At 37.9% G+C, this 21,764-nt stretch overlaps 1 long non-coding RNA gene across 1 annotated transcript in view; it reads left to right on the top strand.

Annotated features, from left to right (window-relative positions):
- The window catches only part of LOC116083744, a 69,731-nt gene extending 48,341 nt beyond the window's left edge, over window positions 1–21,390 (top strand). The window contains exons 2-4 of the long non-coding RNA XR_004115892.1: window positions 16,971–17,113; window positions 19,530–19,629; window positions 21,232–21,390. This is a non-coding gene — a long non-coding RNA (uncharacterized LOC116083744). The remainder of the gene's footprint in view (window positions 1–16,970; window positions 17,114–19,529; window positions 19,630–21,231) is intronic.
- The last annotated feature ends 374 nt before the right edge of the window (window positions 21,391–21,764 follow it).

Here is a 21,764-nt window from a genome sequence, read left to right as displayed (position 1 = left end):
TTGTAGATCAGTGCCTTGCTCAGCCATCATCAGAGAAGCTTCCTCCTGCAGCCAATGAGAACAAATAGAGATCCACAGCCAGTCATTATGAAGAGAATGGGCAACCTCGAAACACACAGTCCTGAAAGGGATGTTTCCATCAAATCCTTCCCCTCAGGGCTTGGGAAACACTACAGAAGGCACAGAAAGAGTGTAAGAGCAAGAAGTGATGGAGGACATCAAGAAAACAAGGCACTCTAAAGCAACATGATCAAAGCTCATATGATCTCACATAGGCTGAGGAAGCATGTGCAGGGCTGTATAGGTTCCCACCGGATCATTTTTGTATGTATTATGTCTTCTAGTTAGTGTTCTTAGAAAATTCCTGAGTGTGTGAATGAGTAGGTCTCTGATTCTTGTGCCTTCTCTTGGACTCTTTTCCTTCTAGGTCTTTTTTGTTGGTTGTTTTTTTTTTTTTTTTTTTTTTTTTTTTTTTTTTTTTTTGTCCAATTCCAGTCTGTTAGTTTTTTTAATTTTTAAAATCCTATTTTATTTTATTATTATCCCTTAGAAACGTGCTTGTTTTCTGGAGACTGAAAGGGAGGGAAGATGAGGAGGAACTAAGAGGAATAAAGGGAGGGAAAACTAATTTTTATGTGAATATATTATGTGGGTAAAGAAATTTATTTTCAATTAAAATAAATAAATCACAAAAATATAAAAATATAAGTATGTAACAGCTAGTGTTTCACACCACTGGTTATGAACACATCTGAGAGAGACTAATGTATTTGAACATCTAGATATTATACCACTTGCCAGTTGTATCCATGGATACGTCACTCGATTTTCTTGAGTCTTGATTTTCTTAACTGTCAAATAGGGACATAATTATACCTTTTTCCTCAAGGAAGCTGTAATATATTAGAGGAAGCTTGAAATATATTAGATATAGTAAAAATTGTTTCTCAAGTTTCACTTTAACCATTTCAAGTGTTTATTAGTCATTAATGTGGTGGCTAGAGGCTATCAAAGTATGCAGTAGAGTGATGTCCAACAATCTTTTTCTATCATACAGTGTTTCATGCACTGGAAAACACTGGTCTCTTAGGCATACTTCAGTAAGTATCCTCATTTCAAACCCTGTTTGGGAGCCCAGCATTTCTCAGCTTCTGCAAATCAACAGCAGACCTCTGGCTTAGGCAGAACCAGGAAGGGAATCCAGGAACAAGGTTTAGTGTGGACACTTTTGCTTCTTGTTCCTTTAGATCCATAAATGAACTTGCATGCAAGTAAACAGACACTGGGTACAGCCAATCAATTGAGTAAACTGATCTGGCTCCCCTTCCTGCTCCATTTCTGAGGACACACTTATGGTTTTTTTCTGTTTAGTAAGTTTGTTAAGGTGGAACATTAACTTCTCTGCCCTGTTTACTACCATTGACACATCACTGTGAGGCAGCTGCTGCTTCTCTCTCTCTCTTTCTCTCTCTCTCTCTCTCTCTCTCTCTCTCTCTGTGTGTGTGTGTGTGTGTGTGTATGTATGTTTGTGTGCCTGTGTGTGCCTGTGTATGCATACCTGTGTGAGTGTGAGTGCTTGTATATGTTTGTGTGTCCATATGTGTGATGGGAAGTGCAAGAGGAAGAGACAGACATTAGAACACCCCGGTACTGATAGGAAAGTTAGTAAATATCAATGGGAAGAGGAAAGCCACAGTCAGCACATTTTAAGACTTTATGTGAAATACTTATTCCAGGCATTGATAGGTCTTCTAAAAAGTCTTTACTACCATTTTGGTTTTCCCATAGTATATAAAAGCACAAAGTTTGAAGTTCAAACCATACACGAAATATTGCTTTGGTAAAGGACCTGGAGTGGTTTTCTTAATCTTCCTAAGCCTCACTTTCTCCATTTGAAAAAGTGGGATCAGTATTGGTCTCTGGATCTCAGGGGATGAATTAAAAAGTGTGTGTGTGTGTGTGTGTGTGTGTGTATGCGTATGTGTGTGTCCTTATAATGCAGGCTACTACAGGGGAAATGCTATATGAATTTAAAACAATTAAGATAAAGAAGTTTGGGGTGGTAGTGCATACCTGTAATTCTGGCACTTGGGAGGTGGAGGCAGAAGAATTAGGAGTTCAAGTTTAGTTGTAGCTTCATAGCATTGGAGCTACATCTATCATGAACAAACAGACAGACAAACAAAAAAACAGATAAAAAGAAAAAAGGTCATTTTACTGTCCGTTGACAAACAACGGGACACTTTCACTAAATATTATGCACAATATAAACATCTTTCTAACAGGAATTTAAAGTGTATTTTAAAATCCAACGTTCTTGTCCTTTTGCCTATCTTTTAGAACGAGGAGGCCTATTTCTCCAAGCATATCTCTAGTTACTGTGTTCCATAAGCACTCCACTGTGCTGCTCACTGTACCTGTTCAGTTAAGCACAGGCCTAGCAGCTGGGGAAGTGTCAAAGTCTGAAGAGCAAGGGAAGTGCTGCTTAGAGAGAGTTACTGTGCATGAAAAAACGCTAAGAGAACCAGGCAGTCTCAAACAGAAGGCTGTTAGAGATTCCCGAAGTAATGAGACCAGAACCTGCCTCTCAAATTTGTTTTGTCTCCTGGAAAGGATGCTTTTTTTCCCCCCAAGCAAATCTGCTTTATTGGTTTTTAATACTAAAGTGGGGCATATCTTTGGGATTTTAAATTATTTACATATTTCACACTATTTTGCAATGCTCTGAGACTGGGCAGCACTGAGGCACTGAAAATCAGCTGCCAGGGAGTTGGCTGTTGCCACTTATTTTTAGTCAGAAAGCTGTGCTGGTTCATATAGTTGTTTTCCCAGCTGAAATAACAGAGCAGATTGGTGATGTTTGAACACTGTTAATTGCTGAATGTTCTTAAACTAGTAAATAGGTCTGATTAACTGGAGGCTAAGCACTAACCCAAACAGACCATGTTTGATAAGATAAACATTCCACTCACCTTAAGCCTTCCCTTCAGATAATTTTTCAGTGGTATGAAATGTTAACATAAAAATATTTTATTTTCCATTCAGGTAAATGTTTGGAAAAACTATTTGGTGTATGAATTAAGAAAAGTCTCAGTGTATGAGCAGTAGGTCAGTATCAGCAATGCTTCTCTAATACCATTATTCTTTGAGAGTTAACAAAGAGAAATTCATCTTGGAAACTCCTGATTTACAGTTCATCCTATAACCCTGTCATTTCTGCTTGGGAAATTACAAACAAAAAGTAACAATTTAACTAAGGAACAATGAGCTTTCCATAAATACAATGTAATTTGGGTTCTTTATGAAGCATTTTAAATCTCAAGGCTAGAGAATGTTGTAGAATAAACTTTATTTGTATTCATGCTTTCAAATAATAATTGGAAATATAGCTAAAAATTTCCTTCCATTGTCCAGGTTCCTGAATATTCATGCCAAAATTAAGTTTGAGATTATATTTTAAATTAAGCATTGATGATATGAACCATGCTTATTCTTTTATACTAGAAACAGAGACAGGGAAGCAAGAGTGTCCAGAGTATAGTGTAATGTCCCACCAGGAAATGCCAGGTTTAGCGTACAGCCAGCTTGGCTTTTGAACTTAAACAAATGTTTTAAACTGTTTGTGTCTCGTATTGACAAAGAAACTTCCTTATTAATATACAGTGATGTGCTAGTTCTCTAAAGTTCTTTCTGGCCAAAAAAAATTCAATGTGCTTAATTCTTAAAATTTTGTTAAAACTGACTTTCTTGACTCACTATTGGAAAAAGCAAGTGGAAAAACCAAAAACCTCTTTAAGTACCACAAGCCACCATGGTGAATTCAGATACATTATCTTCCAGGCTCTTGGTTCATGCTTTAAAAAAGTCAAAGTTGAGAGTTGATGGGATGGTTCTACGGACAGAGGTGCTTGCAGAAAAGCCTGATGACCTCCTTGCTAACCTTGGGACCCACATGGTGGACAGGAGAGAACTGACTCCAAATGTAGTCTTCTGTCTTCAATACAAATGCTATGGCATGTGTACTCTCATGCAAATATACACAAATACACATACACACATAGATAAGTGTAATTTAAGAAAAAGTTGAGCTTAAGTAGCACATACGTATTTTTATATATGTATAGAAGCTGTTTATAAACATTTAAAAATGATTGTGAATATAAGCATGTATTTTTCTGTTGGACATTTTTGTGGTATCCTTTAAAGATATCACAAGGCTAAGGATATTGAAACTCATTGGTAGAGACTATCCACACACATATTTATAAATTTTAGTGGATATACTTGTGTAAGAGTCACCCTTTTCTCTATTTATTTCCATAAATTAGAATCCTAGGAGTAGAAATAACAAGTCGAAGGGCTGAAAAAATGTTAAGGCCCTTCAGTATATGATTCTCCAAGGAACTAACTAGATAATGCCATAAAATAATGCAAAACACCAATTTTACCACAATCTGGATAACAATGAATAATTTTACCAAGAATCTAACATATCTTGTGCTTGATATTTCAGGCTTTGCAATTTTAACTAAGCAGGAAGCCATTTATTTCAGATGACCAGTTTGCTCATTCTGGGAAGAGATGTTTCATGGCCACACAATTTGTAAAATTTAAGATTTTAGTTTGGTTTGGTACAGACTGGGATCATGATCTGAGAGTACCTAACTTTAATAACACAATCTCTTCACTTATTTTACCCTGATCATCCTTAGAAAGTGTTTGAGGCAATGCTGGATTGCTCTTTCAGAAGTGACTAAGAGAGATATTGCTCAGCTATCCTATTCTAGATAAAAACAAAATACAGAGAAATTATAAGCAGATAATTATGATACAGGAGACTAAACAGAAGCAGAGACCCCACTGAGATATTCTTGCTTGCACAAATTCAGGGAACCTAAATGAAACCCAAAGCTAACTATTTAGGTTATCTGATTTCAGTTCTTACAATAAAGCTATAATATCCCAAACTATGTATCATTGGCATAAATATAGAAATATAGCAATGAAATAGAATAGAGAATTCAGAAATAGATCCCTACCTATAGGAACAACTGGTTTTCGACAAATATATCATGGTGTATCAATGAGGGGAAGAAGAATATATAACATATACTATTAGACCACCTAAATAGCTGTATGAAAAAAAGTGAACTTTGACTCTTCAACAGTTAAAAAAGGCATCAACTCAAGATGGATTAGTGCAAAATATAAAGTCATGTTTATGGCATTGGGTTTGTCTAGTAATTCTCAGAAATTTCATACTCCAAAGTGTCAAGATATTTTTGGCTTTTCAAGGTGATACATTTAATGTCTGGAAGGTAGGTAGTGGTTAGAACCACTGCTATCTTTTGCATGTGCTGCTGTCCTTCCAAAAGAGTTCAAATGTCAGCAGTGCCAAAGTGATGGCTCAAGCAATGATGTCTTTTTTTTTTGGTTTTTCAAGACAGGGTTTCTCTGTATAGCCCTGGCTGTCCTGGAACTCACTCTGTAGACCAGGCTGGCCTTGAACTTAGAAATCTGCCTGCCTCTGCCTCCCAAGTGCTGGAATTAAAGGCGTGTGCCACCACTGCCTGGCCAAGCAATAATGTCTTTAGTGAATCATAAAACTTCTGCATTGTAAAATAAAGCAGTTGATAAAACAGCAAAACTGAATTTTTTTTTTGTTCTGTGAAAGATGCATCAGAAAATGAAAAAAGCAGCCCACCAATTGGGAGGAAATATTTGTAACTGTGTATCTGACCAAAAGTGTGTATTAGACAAAACATTTTAACCAATACTTGAGAAAATAGCAAGCACATGTACTCATTGAGGTGATGAATAAGTGTTTAGAACCACTTGGCAGTAAAATGCAAATTAGTGTCCATTTGAACCAGAATGACTGGAGTTAAATAGACTGACAGTGTGAAGTACTGGCATAGACTCTCAGCTCTGCTCATAGGGTTACAGAGTGGCTGATTCACTCTAAAACAACTTAATACTGTCCCACGAGGCGAACACTGAATGACCTTACCACTAGCTTATTGACAGTTGCTCAAGAGAAATGAAAAATCATGGTACACAAAAAGTTGCATGCAAGTGTTTATCACCACACTATTCACAATAAATAAAATAGAAACAAATCAATTAGCCAAATAATAAACACTTTCAGAATATTATTTTTTAAGTAAAATAAAAGATTTTGATGTACAACAGTAATAGGGAATACTTGAAAATTATAGAGATTTAAGAAGCAATACTAAATGAAGGATCGGGGTGGGGGGCTGAACTCTCTCAGAAGAAAAAGGGAGAGTGACTGTGGAAAGGGGGTACCAGGAGGTGAGACAGCAATCAGGATGTAAACTGAACAAAGAAACAAACAAATAAACAAAGGAGAGTTCATGCCTAGTGCTATAAACTTAACTAATTATCAGTGGCTGGTGAGATCATAGGCCTTAGAGGGGAACCTACTGCTACCACTTTTTCATACCAGTATAATTTGTAACTGCATTCTAAGTACAATATTATCGCCACATCTGATAAGGATTAATTCTCAGTCCTCATCAAATATGCTTCTTTACGAAGTAGACAGAAACTGTTACAGAAATCCACAAATGGTCAAAATGCACAGAATGAACAACTGACCATGGGATGCTCAACACCAGTTGATAGATACATCTATAATACAATCCTTAAATCTAAGGCTCATTGAATATTACAGAAGGAGATGCAGAAAAGTTGTAAGAGCGAGATAGTCAGACATCTGCTATGCGATGATGTCTTCTGTATATGACAAGATGCTGTAGCCGTGAATTATCAACAAATTGATCACCTAAACAAGACAAGCACAGTGACAACAGTTGACCAGTGGACATGCCAACATGGATGGGATAAGTCTCACAAGACACATTCTTAGACAGAGAGCTATAGTCACTTAAGTGCTGCTGCTGCTGTGTGTGTGTCTGAGAGAGAGAGGGGGGGAGGGGAGGAGAGAGGGAAAGAGAGAGAGAGAGAAATGTGAGTTACTGTTAAACAGAGTTAAGATAAACCCTTTTACTGTCATAGAGAGAAACTGGAATGACAGTGTCATGGCTGGTGCTTGTTCGGCTATTCTTCGGGTCTTGCAATGTACATTTCTTCTAAGAGAGTAGTTGATTGAGGAAGAAGAAAATGCTGAACCTCTCTCTGAGGATGCAAATGCATGGATGCATTTGCAAATATTTTCCTGCAGTCTATTGCTTTTCTTTCTTATTTTATTAACCAGTTGTCTTTTGTAGTGGAAGTGTTTTAGATTTTTATGGGTCTAAATTATCTGGATTTTTATAGATATTTTTTATATATTTAATGTTGTATTTAAATCCCAAATTTTTAATGTTATGTTTAAGATACCTTTACATAATATATGGTCACAATGATTTTCTGTTTTTTTGTTTTCCTCTGTGTAGCTCTTATATATAAATATATGATCTGATCTAATTTTTAGTTGATTTCATGTGTGATATAAGAAAAGGCTCTAAGAGTTCTTTGTTTGTTTGTTTGTTTATTCTAGATATCCAATTGTTCTCTGCTTGTCTCAAAAAGAGATTTCAGATCTGAGTGCTTGGTTTGGGAGTGGATACCGCAGACATAAAGGTTAATGACACAGCCATGCATAGTCTTTACATACAGTAATACACATATCTATAACCCAGGAAATTAGAACACAACTCAGGACTGGTAATTTAAAAATGAGTTTGAGATTAAAGAACAAAACAAAACAAAACAGGGAATTGGCTTTTTTGTCTTCAGGGAAAAGACATGCATATGTGAACTTCATATAGCAAAGTGGCTTCAAATTCTTTCACTTATTTAGTTTCTTAACATGGTAGTTGGCCATGGTTTATTTTGATACATACCTAAATATTTAGATGATAGTAATTCAAATATTGGTGTTTGCTAATGAGCTCACGCTTGGTATGCTTAAAGCTGCAATTATAATGGTGTCTTAGAACTAATTATCCCTCAGCTTGTGCTTCAGAATAGGTCTTTTATGTGGGTATTATAAAAAGTGGCCAAAGCTGGCTTAATGGATGAATGCTGGATTAAGAATCCAGAGACTTAATCTCTGTGCTCTTGTCACATCACCTAACTTCTCAGACCAAGTTTTCTGTTGAGTGAGCACTTCCTGAGTACTCACAATTTGCTGGAAAATGTGAGTTACTGTTAAACAGACTTAAGACAAACCCTTTTACTGTCATAGAGAGAAACTGGAATGACAGTGTCATGGCTGCTGCTTGTTCGGCTATTCTTCGGGTCTTGCAATGTACATTTCTTCTAAGAGAGTAGTTGATTGAGGAAGAAGAAAATGCTGCAACATGAACTTTTGGGATGTATCTGTGGAGAGAACTTCATTTGTAGATATATAAACTAGGAATCCATTCTATGTGAGTGTAAGCAACATTTTGAAAATAGTCCCTCATAGGAGGTGTATTTATTTTCCTATCAAAAGAGAAAGTGAAAAATGTAAAGACTTAGAAGTCTATATAAGCCTTGGTGGGTACTGGGCTTCTAAGTCTCTGTACTGTACTAAAACACATACTATTTCTAATACTTGTTTTTGTTTCCCAAAAAACAAACCTGCAATAACAATATTTTGTTAAAAATAAATTCACATTACTACATCCTAAGAGCATGTATTTGACATAAATCAACATCCTGATACCCCTGTCAGGACTTAGTTTTCAGATGCTGAGTAACATTTTTGAAAATATTTTTAAAAATGCTCCAGCACCTTCCAACTTGAGCCTAAGCATCCTAGGGGTCTGTCTTGTGATACCCAGACATTGAGTCTAGACCCATATTTGTCACCTTGCACAAATCTCAAGTCCAAGTGAATCAAGGACCTCAACATAAAACCAGATACACTGAATCTAATAGAAGTGGGAAAGAGCCTTGAACACATTGGCACAGGGGGAAATTTCCTAAACAGAACTCCAGTGGCTCATGCTCTAAGATCAAGAATTAATAAATGGGACCTCATGAAACTGGAAAGCTTCTGTAAGGCAAAGGACATAGTCAATAAGACAAATCGGCACCCTACAGATTGGGAAAAAAATCTTCACTAACTCCTTATCTGATAGAGGGCTAATATCCAAAATATATAAAGAACTCAAGAAGTTAATCACCAAAAAACCAAACAACCTAATCAAAAAATGGGGTATAGAAGTAAACCTAGAATTCACAACTGAAGAATCTCGAATGGCTGAGAAGCACCTAAAGAAATGTTCAAAGTCCTTAATGATCAGAGAATGCAAATCAAAGTGACCCTGAGATTTTACCTTACACCAACCAGAATGGCTAAGATCAAAACCTCAGGTGACAACAAATGTTGGCGAGGATGTGGAGAAAGAGGAACACTCCTCCATTGTTGGTGGGATTGCAAACTCATACAACCACTCTGGAAATCAATCTGGAGTTTCCTCAGAAAATTGGAAATAGGTCTACTTGAAGACCCAGCTATACCACTCTTGGGAATATACCCAAAAGCTGCCCCAGTATGCCACAGGGGCACATGTTCCACTATGTTTATAATGGCCTTATTTGTGATAGCCAGAAGCTGGAAACAACTTAGATGTCCCATGACCGAAGAATGGATACAGAAAATGTGGTTCATTTGCACAATGGAATACTACTCAGCTATTAAGAATGAGGACATACTGAGTTTTGCAGACAAATGGATGGAACTAGAAAATATCTTCCTGAGTGAGGTAACTCAGACTCAAAAGGACATGCATGGTATGTACTCACTAATAAGTGGATATTAGCCACAAAAAAAAAAAAAGTACAGAATACCCAAGATACAGTCCACAGAACTCACAAAGGTCAACAAGCTAAAGTGCCTAAGTGAGGATGCCTCAGTCCCACTTGGGAGAGAGAAGAAAGCAATCACAAGTGAGGAGGGAGGGGCCTGGAAGGAAAAGTGGATAGGGGTGGGGGAGAGTGTGGGGGCAGAAGGGAACTTGAGCTGATATTGGATGAGGGAAAAGGACTGAAGCCCTGAGGGCCACCAGAAAGAATGGAAACAGGCAACCTCAGAAAATAGGAGGTTGGGGCGACCCTCCAGAATGCACCAGAGACTTGGGAGGTAAGAGACTCTCAGGAATCAAAGGGAGGGACCTTAGATGAAATGCCTGACAGTAGGGAGAGGGAACTAATAGAGCCCACCTCCAGCCCACCTCAAGACAGGGCATCAAGTGAAGAATGGGGTTGCCATCCCACAGACACATCTCTGACCTATAATTGTTCCTGTCTGAAAGAATTACAGGGATGGAAATGGCGAAGAGCCTGAGGAAAAGAAGGCCCAGTGACAGGCCCAAAGTGGGATCCATCTGAAGGGGGGGTCCTAAGGCCTGACACTATTACTGAGGCTTATGGAGTGCTCCCAAAAGGGCACCTATCATGACTGCCCTCTGAAAGACCCAACAAGCAGCTGAGAGAGTGAGATGCAGATATTTGTACCCAACCAATGGACAGAAGCAGCTGATTTCTGTTGAATTAGGGAAGGCTGAAAGCAGCTGAGGAAAAGTGCGATCCAGTAGGAGGACCAGCAGTCTCAATTAATCTGGACCCCCAGATCTCTCAAACACTGGACCTCCAAACAGACAGCATACACCAGCTGATATGAGGCCCCCAACACACATACAGTAGAGGACTACCTGGTCTGTTTTCATTCAGAGATGATGCACCTAACCCTCAAGAGACTGAAGGCCCCAGAGAGTTGAGAGGTCAGGTGGGGTGGGGGATGGGGGCATCCATGTGGAGACAGGGGGATGGGAGGAGGTGTGGGATGTGGAGCATTTGGTTGGTGGATGAGGGGGACAGAGAATGAAATATGGAGTGTAAAATTACTTTAATAAAAAATAAAAATAAAAAAGATAGGTTTTGATACTTTGGTTGAGATCTCCCTATAATTTTGTCTGGCTAACCTCTGTATATATCCACACACCCATGTCCACCACACCCTCATTACTTTTTCTCGGTAGGAGAGAAGCTAGGGCAGTGTTAAACTCTAAAGCTATAAATAAGCTAAGCTGACATTGTTCCCATATAACTATATAATCTTGATTTGGCAAATGTAAAATTTAGGATCAACCATTGTTTAAGTGTTCTTTTATATGTCTTAATTATGCATTCCATATTGAAACTGCCATAATCTATTAGTCAGAGTGCTTAGTCTCAAATGATAGAAATTTCATTCAAATTAGCTGAAGCAAAAGTCAAATTTGTTGATTCTTTTAACTACAAAGTCTAGGTGTGGAGTTGTCTTTTGTGTGGCTAAACCAGGTGATCTGTAAGATTCCTGTTTCCTGTGTCATTTGGTTCAGCATTCCCCTAGGACTCAGACTCATCCTTGCACAGCTGCTCTGCAGATGCTACTCATTGGTGACACAGCACCTCCAGACTTACTCAGGATTTGTAATTCTGAAGCAGAAGAGGACTCTTCGGAGTTTATATGGAAGAAGTCACCAAGAGACTCTAGCCAGTAAGGCCTGAGTCCTATGCTTACCTCTGTGCTCCAATCCTCATGAATAGTAGAAAACTGGCTGCTCTAGGAGCTGTCCCAGCTCTTAGAGATAGGAAAGAGAAAGGTCCTTTGACAAACTCTTCAGACATCCATGGGGGAAAGAGTATCAAGTTTCTTGGGTGTGTTAGACACAAACACAGGGTGTTTATACCACGTGAGAAGGTGTTGTTAGAAAACTTAACATGCAAGCCACACTAGTGTTCATTGACCACAAAGATGCAAATCTGCTTGGAGAATCATTGTGTTGTTTATTTAATCTCTAATTATAGTCTATTTGACTTCTTCCTTGCTTAATCTTTTGTGTGGTAATATGAAAGCTTTCATGTAATTGGCATACATTCTATTGATACTAATTTCAAATTGTAGCATTTTATAAATATTCTCATTGCATTTTTTTGTATAAATCATGACAGTTTCATAATAAAACTACAAATATTACTGAAAAACATTATTAAAACATACCCATTTCTGATAACTTAGATCTGCTGATGGCAGTCACTGAGAATTTAAAAAGAATCTAAGTGGAATTGATCCAATACCTTGTAGGCTAAAGAAGTCCTTTTAGGTAACCACAGTCACAAGCAGCCTCCAGCAAACCACTTCCCCTGTGTGGAGTATTTTCAGTCTCTAGACTGTGACTGTGATCAACTTTTGGAAGTTGCAGAACATTTATGAAGGAAAGAATTACACTCATGTATTTTTTTAAATAGCAAGTCTATATGCAGTGTTTTTATCCTTATTGATTATGATAACAACAACAATACTAAAAGCCATGCCATATGTACAGATCAAATGAAACATTTAAATACAACATAGTAGAAATCTTTGCCTCTCAAAGACAAATAATAATATGAAAGTTCACTGGTGCTTTAGAAAGTATGGGGAATGAAGTGAGAAGTAAAGGCCCTGTTCTATAGTTATCATTAGAACTTCTTGGACCATGTCCAGAGCTCTTTGTGAGTGTGTGAGTGTGTGTGTGTGTGTGTATGAGTGTGCATATATATGTCTGTGTAACCAGAATTCTTGTGGCATAGTTAATTTTAGCAAGCCATCTTGTTCTTCTAATCTTTGCCATAAAATCAAGAACATTGTGTGAGAGGATGACTTGTTCCTAGGCAATACACTGACATATTTAATGGCAGAGTCAACTTACCTTCTGATGGTTTAGAACAACAAGGATGATTACATGATTTTCTAATAAATGAATGTTCCATAATTTAACTATTCATATGCAATAATTATATGTAAACACAGATGAGAAAGCTGGACTGCCAGGTCATGTGATAAGGTCTTCTTCATGTGGCTTTGTTATTTGGCTAGAAATGCTACATCTCCTAAAAATTTTATTCCACAGTTATACATAGTAGGGAAGGAGGATGGAATAGCAGTGTGGATGGAAGTGATCCACTGGGTCCTTATGACAGTGAGTGAAGAGACTATTGGAGGAGAAAAAATGTGCAAAGCTTGCAGATAGACCAGGTCAATATGATAGGTAATAGAACAGTGTAGCAGGATTTTTCCTGTCCAGTTAATTTAATTGTTGTTAATACAACAAGAAGCCTGTGATTGGACAGGGAAAAGGGAGGCAGAACGGAGAGTGTCAGAGATGGAGAGAGATGGAGGAGACAGGAAGGAGGAGGAAGAAAGATGCAGCAAGAGGATGATGATTCAGATTCCCCGTGGCTTTAAATAGCCACAGGTAGCTATAAATATCATAAAGGACAGAATAATTGGGATGAACTTGTGTATTCTAGGTGGGCAGCTTCTATCATTGTCTATTGACTCTGAAATTCTTGTGTGGAAATTTTGTGAATTGAGAATTTATTGATATATAAATCTGACTGGTTAATTATAAGCTTCAAGAGTTTTGTTTGACTGGGTTACTGGAAGGTGGGACCACCTACTACAGGGGATTTATGGCTGAGAAGATACGGGCAGTTATGAGATAAGCAAACAGGAGCAGGGAAGACCACGACTGGTCTCTGCGGGGGCTAGATTAGAGACAGAGGCAGCGAGACCACTCCCTGGGCAGAGAGGAGCTGGGAGTAGCATGAGAACTTGCCGTTCTTTTTAATATTTCCTGCAAGAGAACAGGTTGTGTTAATGAAAATATTGAAAATATAGAACAGAGAACAATGGCATGAGAATGATTGAAAAAAAAAAAAAGGTCTCCAACTACAACTCTATAATATATCAGTCAATTGCAAGGTCAGAATGAAGATAGTTTCAGGTGGGAAAGATTGATAAACGTTATCTCCCTTGAAGCTCTTCTTAGAAACCCACATAAACAGATAATTCAAAAAAGACAAAATCCTCTGACCAAGACAGAGGAACTCAGCACAGAGACCACCAAGAAAATCTCACTAGGCATCAAGTCTAGGGGGCCACAAGTGACCAGTTGAATGAAGTGACAGGGTTAAAATCATCCTATAAGGCCGTGACACTTACAAAGTGATGATATTGTGGTGGATCTGATGGTGCATGTCAAAAGATTATTAGAAACTGGAGTATCACTGAATTGAGGAATTTTAGCAAAAATATCCTTTAAACAGTTTAATAACTAGAAGAAATATCAGTACTTATAAAATTGATTATTCATGGGAAGAATGCCTAGACACTGATAGATGCAATGGGAGTACCATGTTTTTGTTACTATTTGATTATGTTATCAAATGTTTCAGTTATTTTGATTTAAAATTAAAACCAAGGTAAAGTTAAAGATCTTTACTTAGATAAGCTATGTAAAGATATTGACAATAGGAGAAACTAGATGTAGGCTATATGAAAACTTTCTTCACAATTTTAATGTAAATCTTAAACTATTATAAAAGTACAGTTGTCTGTAAAGGTCACAGAAACAAAATGAGTATACTATACATTATAACATAGTAAATTAAATGAACATCAACATGTATTATGTTGTTAACAGATATTCCCTGTACACAAATATTTAAAATTATTCAGTATTTCCAATGTTATTATTTCCCACAGAAACATGTGCTTTAAAAATAATATCTTTAATTAATTGGCAGACATCTTTCTCATTAGTGGAGTAATATAACCTTGAATCTCTTCTCATTTCTGTCTTAAGCCCATTAGTTCTAGCAGAGTGGATGCAGAGGACATAGCAAAGAGCTTGAGAAGGGCTCTGCCATATCTGTAACCTGGCTGTGTTCTCCATGGACTCTTGTGCCTTCTCATTTTCTTATCAGTTTGTCTAAGTAATTGTCCAGTTTCAAAGGTAATCAGCGATTGTCGGATGGCACAGTGAAGAAGAGTGGCTTCTGATGCTGGGAGGAGGAGCAGAACTTTGTCCTTGTGCTTCAGACATGTATGGGGCATCCTGTTACTGTCATCAGTACAGTCAGAAAAACGACAAGTCCAAGAGCTTGGTATTGACTGAAACAAAACCATGCTGAACATACAGTGCCCTTTATACCTCTTGAGATGATTTTGCTTTCCTTATTATTTTTTATACTTTCTAAATCTCCCTTTATGTTTTTAAAGTACTAGACATTTCAAGAAACAATTCAGTGCCCTGTTTTCTCTTAGTGGATCTAGCAAATGAAATGACAGCCTGCAGTAGCAAAATATCCAAGCTTTAAGATTATATTATAAAATCCCTAATTGGTATACTAACCTATAATTTTCCTTTCTTTTTTGGCATCACCCATATTAAACCTTGTACTTCTAGTTTCCCCCAATCACATAATTATCAGATATTCTTGTGGGTTTTAAAAGGTATTTTTAAAATCAGATTCTTCAATTAATTGGCCAGTGTGCTTCCATCACATGTAATCTCTTGTGCTTGGATGGGTCACAGTCTAGTTCAGTAGCTGGACACAGTCAGGCCCTTTCCAGCTTTTTTTCCAATCATTTCTTTATTAAATGTTACACTATTTTCTGCCTGAAGTGAGGCATTTCAGGGTTGTAAGTGCTTCTTATTGTACATACAGATTGAGCTGCTATTTCTGGGTGTGAAGCAGATTGGTCATCTTTGGGTTTGTTGATATTCACCATGTCAGTAATAGCTGTCATGGCCTTTCCTTGACTTTTGAACTAGCTTGTTATAAGGAAGGGCAGAATATCTAATTACCCAACCTTACCAATATTTATATGTTGAAGCTTTTACCCCCAGTGCATTGTGGTACTGGGGGTGAGGTCTTTGGGGGAGTAGCTAGGTTCAGAAGCAGTCTTCATGGCAGACTTTCAAAAGGGGGCTTAGCACCCTTAAAAGGAAGAAAACAACCAGTACCTGTCCATGCTCCCCGTGGCTGCACACTGAGGAATGGCCACATGAGCCCAAAGTAGAAGATGGCTATTACCTATCCAGGGAGAAAGCTCATAGCCAAGAGGAAAATCTGTTGAATTCTTAATCTTGAAATTTCTAGACTATGACAAATGTCCATTAATTAATCTACCCAGTTTATGATAGTTTGTTATAGCAACCTGGGGTTTTATTTATTTATTTATTATTTATTTAGGTTTTTTGAGACAGGGTTTCTCTGTATAGCCCTAGCTGTCTTTGAACTCACTCTGTAGACCAGGCTGGCCTCAAACTCAGAAATCCCCCTGCCTCTGCCTCCCAAGTGCTGGGATTAAAAGCGTGCGCCACCACTGTCCGGCACAACCTGGGGTTATTAAGACACATAATATCTTCACCATTTCCAATGATATATTGAATTAAATATAAATATATAAATATACAAAATCTATATAAATAGCATAGGACTGGTGTTGCTATTGAACTTTCTTTGGACCTACTTCCTTTAGCCCCAGGACCACACTCTAAAACCAAATAAAATTAGACTATTTTGGAGGGTTTCATAAATTCCTTATTCATTCTCTTTTTTATCATGCTCAGATTTTGTCAGCCTAGGTAAGTACTGTGCATATGTGGTATGTTTTCTTTCTCTGGTGTCTGTACTCCCCACATACAGGGCTATAATGCCCTGCTTCCCTTAGAAAGCCACCTCTCCCTTTACTTATTCCTCAGTCCATGACTTTGAAGGGAGACTTACTTCAGTAATGGATCTGGAGCAAAGCATATAGAACATTTTTTTTTTTTTTTTTTGCTTTTTTGTTTTTTGTTTTTTTGAGAGAGAGTTTCTCTGTGTAGCCCTGGCTGCCCTGGAACTCACTCTGTAGACCAGACTGGCCTTGAACTCAGAGATCCACCTGCATGTGCCACCACTGCCTGGCTTGAACATTTTTTTTAAGTGTGTCTTTTATATTTTGAGATTATAATGTAATTATATCATTTTCCCTTTCCTGTGCCTCCGCAATAACCCAACCCTTCTGCTCTTTCAAATTCATTCCCCATCCCCACCCCGCCACCTTTCAAAGCACATGTTCAAATCAAAACAGCTAGAGAATTACATCTTCCTAATCTTACTGACTGGGTCTGAGGTGAATATGTGATTCATTTCAGGCCAATAAGAGGTAGACTGAAGGTTTTTTTCCTGACATCATTGGGCAGCAGATTTAAACCTGTACAGAGGAAAACGATTCTGAGAGATGGAGTAAGAGAGAAAAAAATTGGGTTATAGTACTTGATGCCTGAATCCGTTTTCAGTGAGTAAATTAAATTTCCTCTTTGCTTTAGATGGGTTTAAATTTGACTTCATATTAATTTAAACCAAAACACTGCTTAGTAACAAGATTAACAAGTTTATAGCTATCAAAAACTATGCAGAGCTAGCCTTGGCTTGCAACTTGACTGCTCCCAGATGAGCTGCTGTGTCCCACCACAGTGCAGTGGCCAGGTTGCCCCACCACAGTGCAGCTGCTAGGTCGCTCACTTCATGCACAAAGCTGGTCATGGACAAAATCATTGACAAAATTGGACTTGTTGAGAAAAATGATCCAGTAAACCTTCAATACACTCTTGTGACCACAGCCTTGCTCCCATTCTGCAGAAAAAGGAGGAGAGCGAAGAGAAGGGAAGAGGTAAACTAGGAGAAGAGAAGAAGAGGAAGCAGGGGAAAGGGGAAGGGAGGACAAACGTCTAAAAGTACTCTCTCACTTTTATTTCCATGATATGCCCAGGAACAGTAATAGCTCTCAATAAGATTCCCAATATGTTTTGGGGGTACTATCTCACTTTTATTTCCATGATATGCCCAGGAACAGTAATAGCTCTCAATAAGATTCCCAGTATGTTTTGGGGGTACTATCACACTTTTTTTCGGAACAAGAATAATTTTTTTAACCAGTATGATATTCAATGACTGTTAGGCCCCAAACCTTTATTATGTCCTAATTTTAGACCTTATTGAATTTGTTATGGTATCTCAATGATTTCTGAAATGCAAAATAAACTTTCTTTAGAAAGAAAGACAGAAGAACAGACAGAAAGACACACACACACACACACACACACACACACACACACACACACACACACAGACTTGGGTGAGGGAAAAAGGAGAGGAAAAGAAGTCCTTTATTTCCAAGGTTAGCCCATTAGTTACTTGTATTTTTAAAAACTAAGCAGTGTTTTACATTATGCATTTAAGCACATTCATTTCTTAAGTGGCCTTTATTTGGGGAAGGTGGTTTCTTTTTTAATGATTTGTTTAATTTTACTTTATGTTCATTGGTGTTTTGCATGGTATATGGCATGTCTATGTGATAATATCAGGTTCCCTGAAACTGGAGTTACAGAGAATTGTGAGCTGCCATGTGGATGCTAGGATTTGAACCCAGGTCCTCTGAAAGAGCAGCTAGGGCTCTTAACCACTGAGCTATCTCTCTAGCCCTTAAACACATTCTTATAATGTACTCTACTCTCCTTTTTATGTCTTTCTTTACCCTAAATAAAGACTTATGTTTTATGACTAACAACTCCTTTCAAGGCTTTTTGTTGTTCAAGCTACTCAGCTTCTTGTGTGTTCTAACGTTATTTAGGGCTCAGTTACCTCATATGTAAAGGGCATTGGGTAAAGTTTAGTTTAGACTCCCTTCCAGTCCTATGAATTCATAGAGATGTATTTTTTCACCTCATTCCACTCATGATCCATAGACAGTTAAGTAAAAACACATTCAGAGTGCTCAATTTTCAGAAAAATAATGCCAAATTTTTGGTACTTCTATGACCTGCAATTTTAATTTTAGAATATTTCAAGTTATATGCAATGATCAGTAGCTGTCATAGAGTGATCATGAGCTCCACCCTGAGTCCAGGTTCTTGCTATGTCTTCATTGTAATAGGGGTTTTTGATGAAACTCTGCATTTATCTGACTGATGCACAAACAACAATTTTTAGCTTAATTCTTAAGAGGCCTGCATGCTTTCCCCGCTACTGTGTGTTTCTGTTTTTGGGAGCTTAGAAGAATGACACAGGAGACATATCTTCATATCTGAATGGGAACTGGAGCTTGCCTAGGCACTGAAAACTGAAGTTGTGCCTTTCTCCTGAGCCCAGCTTGATGAGCTGACCTGTAATTTGAAGATAAATAATTATTAACTCTGGTATGGCCTAAGACAGCATTTTGTAACAACTAACTGACACAATAGGCACCCACAAATATAATTATAGAACAGTAGACAATGAGGTGCTTTGGCATACATCCTGCTCCTCAAACCCATGGTCCATCCAGCATACTCCACCAAAACTGCGTTCTTTGTTACTTTGATATGTATCTTCACACAGTTTCTTTATAGCAATGCAAATCAACATGCATATATAGTAACAAATTTATATGCACATATGTAATATGTATGAAGATTATATAGTCTTTATTCTTTGTTTTTTACAAGTTGCTTTATTCATAATATCTTGAGTATGCTTACAGACTGTGGGTGTGGTGGTTTGAATAGGTATGGCCTCCATAGACTCATGTGTTTGACTGTTTGTCCAATAGAAAGTGGCACTATTAGGAGGTTTGACCTTGTTGGAATAGGTGTGGCCTTGTTGGAGGAAATGTGTCACTGAGGGCTAGCTCTGAGGTTAAGTCTGGCCAGTGTAACAGTCTCCTTCCACTGCAGGTGGATTAAGATATGGAACTCTCCGCTCCTTTAGCACCATGTCTGCATGTATGCCACCACGCATCCTACCATGACAATAATGGACAAAACCTCTGGACCTGTAAGTCTGCCCCAACTAAATGATTTCCTTTATAGGAGTTGCCATGGTCATGGTGTCTCTTCACAGCAATAAACCCCTAAGACACATAGATATCACTATATAGAAAACATTCTGAGTTTTCTGCAGTTGTGCAATATTATATTAAACAGTGTTATAAAAGAATCCACATACCTGTTGATGCATAATTGGTTTGTTTTCCATGTTTTGTTATAATTCAATTATATATATATGAAATATATATGAAAATATATGAATATTTGTGGAAAATTTCTGAGGATTAGAAATGTTTACACATCAAATTTTGTTACTACCAAGCTGTCACTTGTAAGGAAACAAGGGATTTTTAACTTAGAAGAGATATTGTAAATATCTAACAAATTTTCCTTTAACTTGGAGGGAGAAAAGTAAAAGTTTCACACTGACAACCATCCAACAGACTTTCTAGGACATGATATGCCTGTCAAACTGCTTTCTAAATCACATTTATTTCTTCAGAGTAATGCTACTCTTCTCTTTGGGTAAAGCTTTCTCAGCTTTTGTCCCTGGTGACCTTAGATCCTCCTAAGCGCTCAAAAGACAAAGAATAGATGACTAGTGTGTGCTCTTTTGTAAGTGGCATGTATATATCACTTCTTCCAAGGCTCAGAGAATATTACAAAGGAAAAGATGAAAAGGACAAACACAGAAAGACTGTAAGAGTGGAAGGAAGGTGTAGGGAAAGACTTGAAATACTGACTTGTATACAATTCACAACTGTTGAGCTCTTGCACTTACAGGATTGCCTGCACAAGATTGGCCCCATCAGATTGTCATGGAGGTCTCATATCTAGATACAAGCTGGTGGGAGAGAGACTTCTTGGTGGTATAATCACTATAAGGTGTCCATATTCATATAAACCAACTCAGTCAAGCTCTTGTGAACAATACTAATGCAATTCATTAGTTCACACAATGGGGAGTGCATTCATGTGCTAGCATCTGTGTTCACACACACACACACATGCATACACACACACATGAGAGAGAGAGAGAGGGAGAGAGAGAGAGAGAGAGAGAGAGAGAGAGAGAGAGAGAGGAAAGGGGAGCTAATTAAGAAAAGGTGATTAGCAGGAGTAGGAGGGAGCAAAGAGAAGATTACAAGCTGTAATATATATGTATGAATATAGTCAAAATATATTTATGTACAAGTATGAAAATGCCACAAACCCATTAAATATAATTAATATATACTAATAAAAACATTTAAAATCTGTAATTATAATTGCTGGTTAAAGCATGTTTTTAAAAATGAATGTGTTTCAATTTTTTAGTGGATAACTCATGAAGCAATTAAAAAAACCATCTTGACACTGGAGAAATGTCAACAGTTAAGACTGCTTACTGGTTTTCCAGACATCCTAAGTTTTATTCTTAGCACTCCAGCTGTGAGGCTCACAATTGCCTACAATTCCAGCTCTAGGGGATTCAATGCCCTCTTTTAGCTTCCATGGCCAATATATACATGTTACACATACACATGCACACACACACACACACACACACACACACACACACAGAGCTGCTTTTTAAATAATCTAATGTTCATTTAATTCTCCTAAACAGGCTTGGGATGTTGATCCTGGATGGAGTCCTAGTGTGTGAGGACTTTGCTCTAATATACGGCACTGTTTGCAGCCCCATAGGAGGAACAACAATATGAACCAACCAATACTCCCAGAGCTCCCAGGGACTGAACCACCAACCAAAGAGTACACATGGAGTGACCCATGACTCCAGCTGCATATGTAGCAGAGGATGGACATATGTTGCCTTGTTGGACATCAATGGGAGGAGAAGCCCTTGGTCCTGTGAAGGCTCGATGCCCCACTATAGGGGAATGCCAGGGCCAGGAAGCGAGAGTGGGTGGGTTGATGAGCAGGGGGAGGGGGAATGGGATAGGGGGGTTTCAGAGGAGAAACCAAGAAGGGGAATAAAATTTGAAATGTAAATAAAGACTATATCTAATAAAAGAATGAAGAAATCTCCCATCACTGTGAGTTATGAGCATTAATATGCTGGTTTTACAGAAACTCAGAGAAAGGGTTTGGGTTTCCACTATTGCTTAGACAGTAAGAATGATCATAGTAAAGGTAATA

The sequence above is a fragment of the Mastomys coucha genome, unplaced genomic scaffold (assembly GCF_008632895.1).
Source record: "Mastomys coucha isolate ucsf_1 unplaced genomic scaffold, UCSF_Mcou_1 pScaffold8, whole genome shotgun sequence".
In the NCBI taxonomy this organism is placed as follows: domain Eukaryota; kingdom Metazoa; phylum Chordata; class Mammalia; order Rodentia; family Muridae; genus Mastomys; species Mastomys coucha.
The sequence above is the reverse complement of the archived record's forward strand: the minus strand, read 5'-3'. Positions and strand labels throughout refer to the sequence as shown.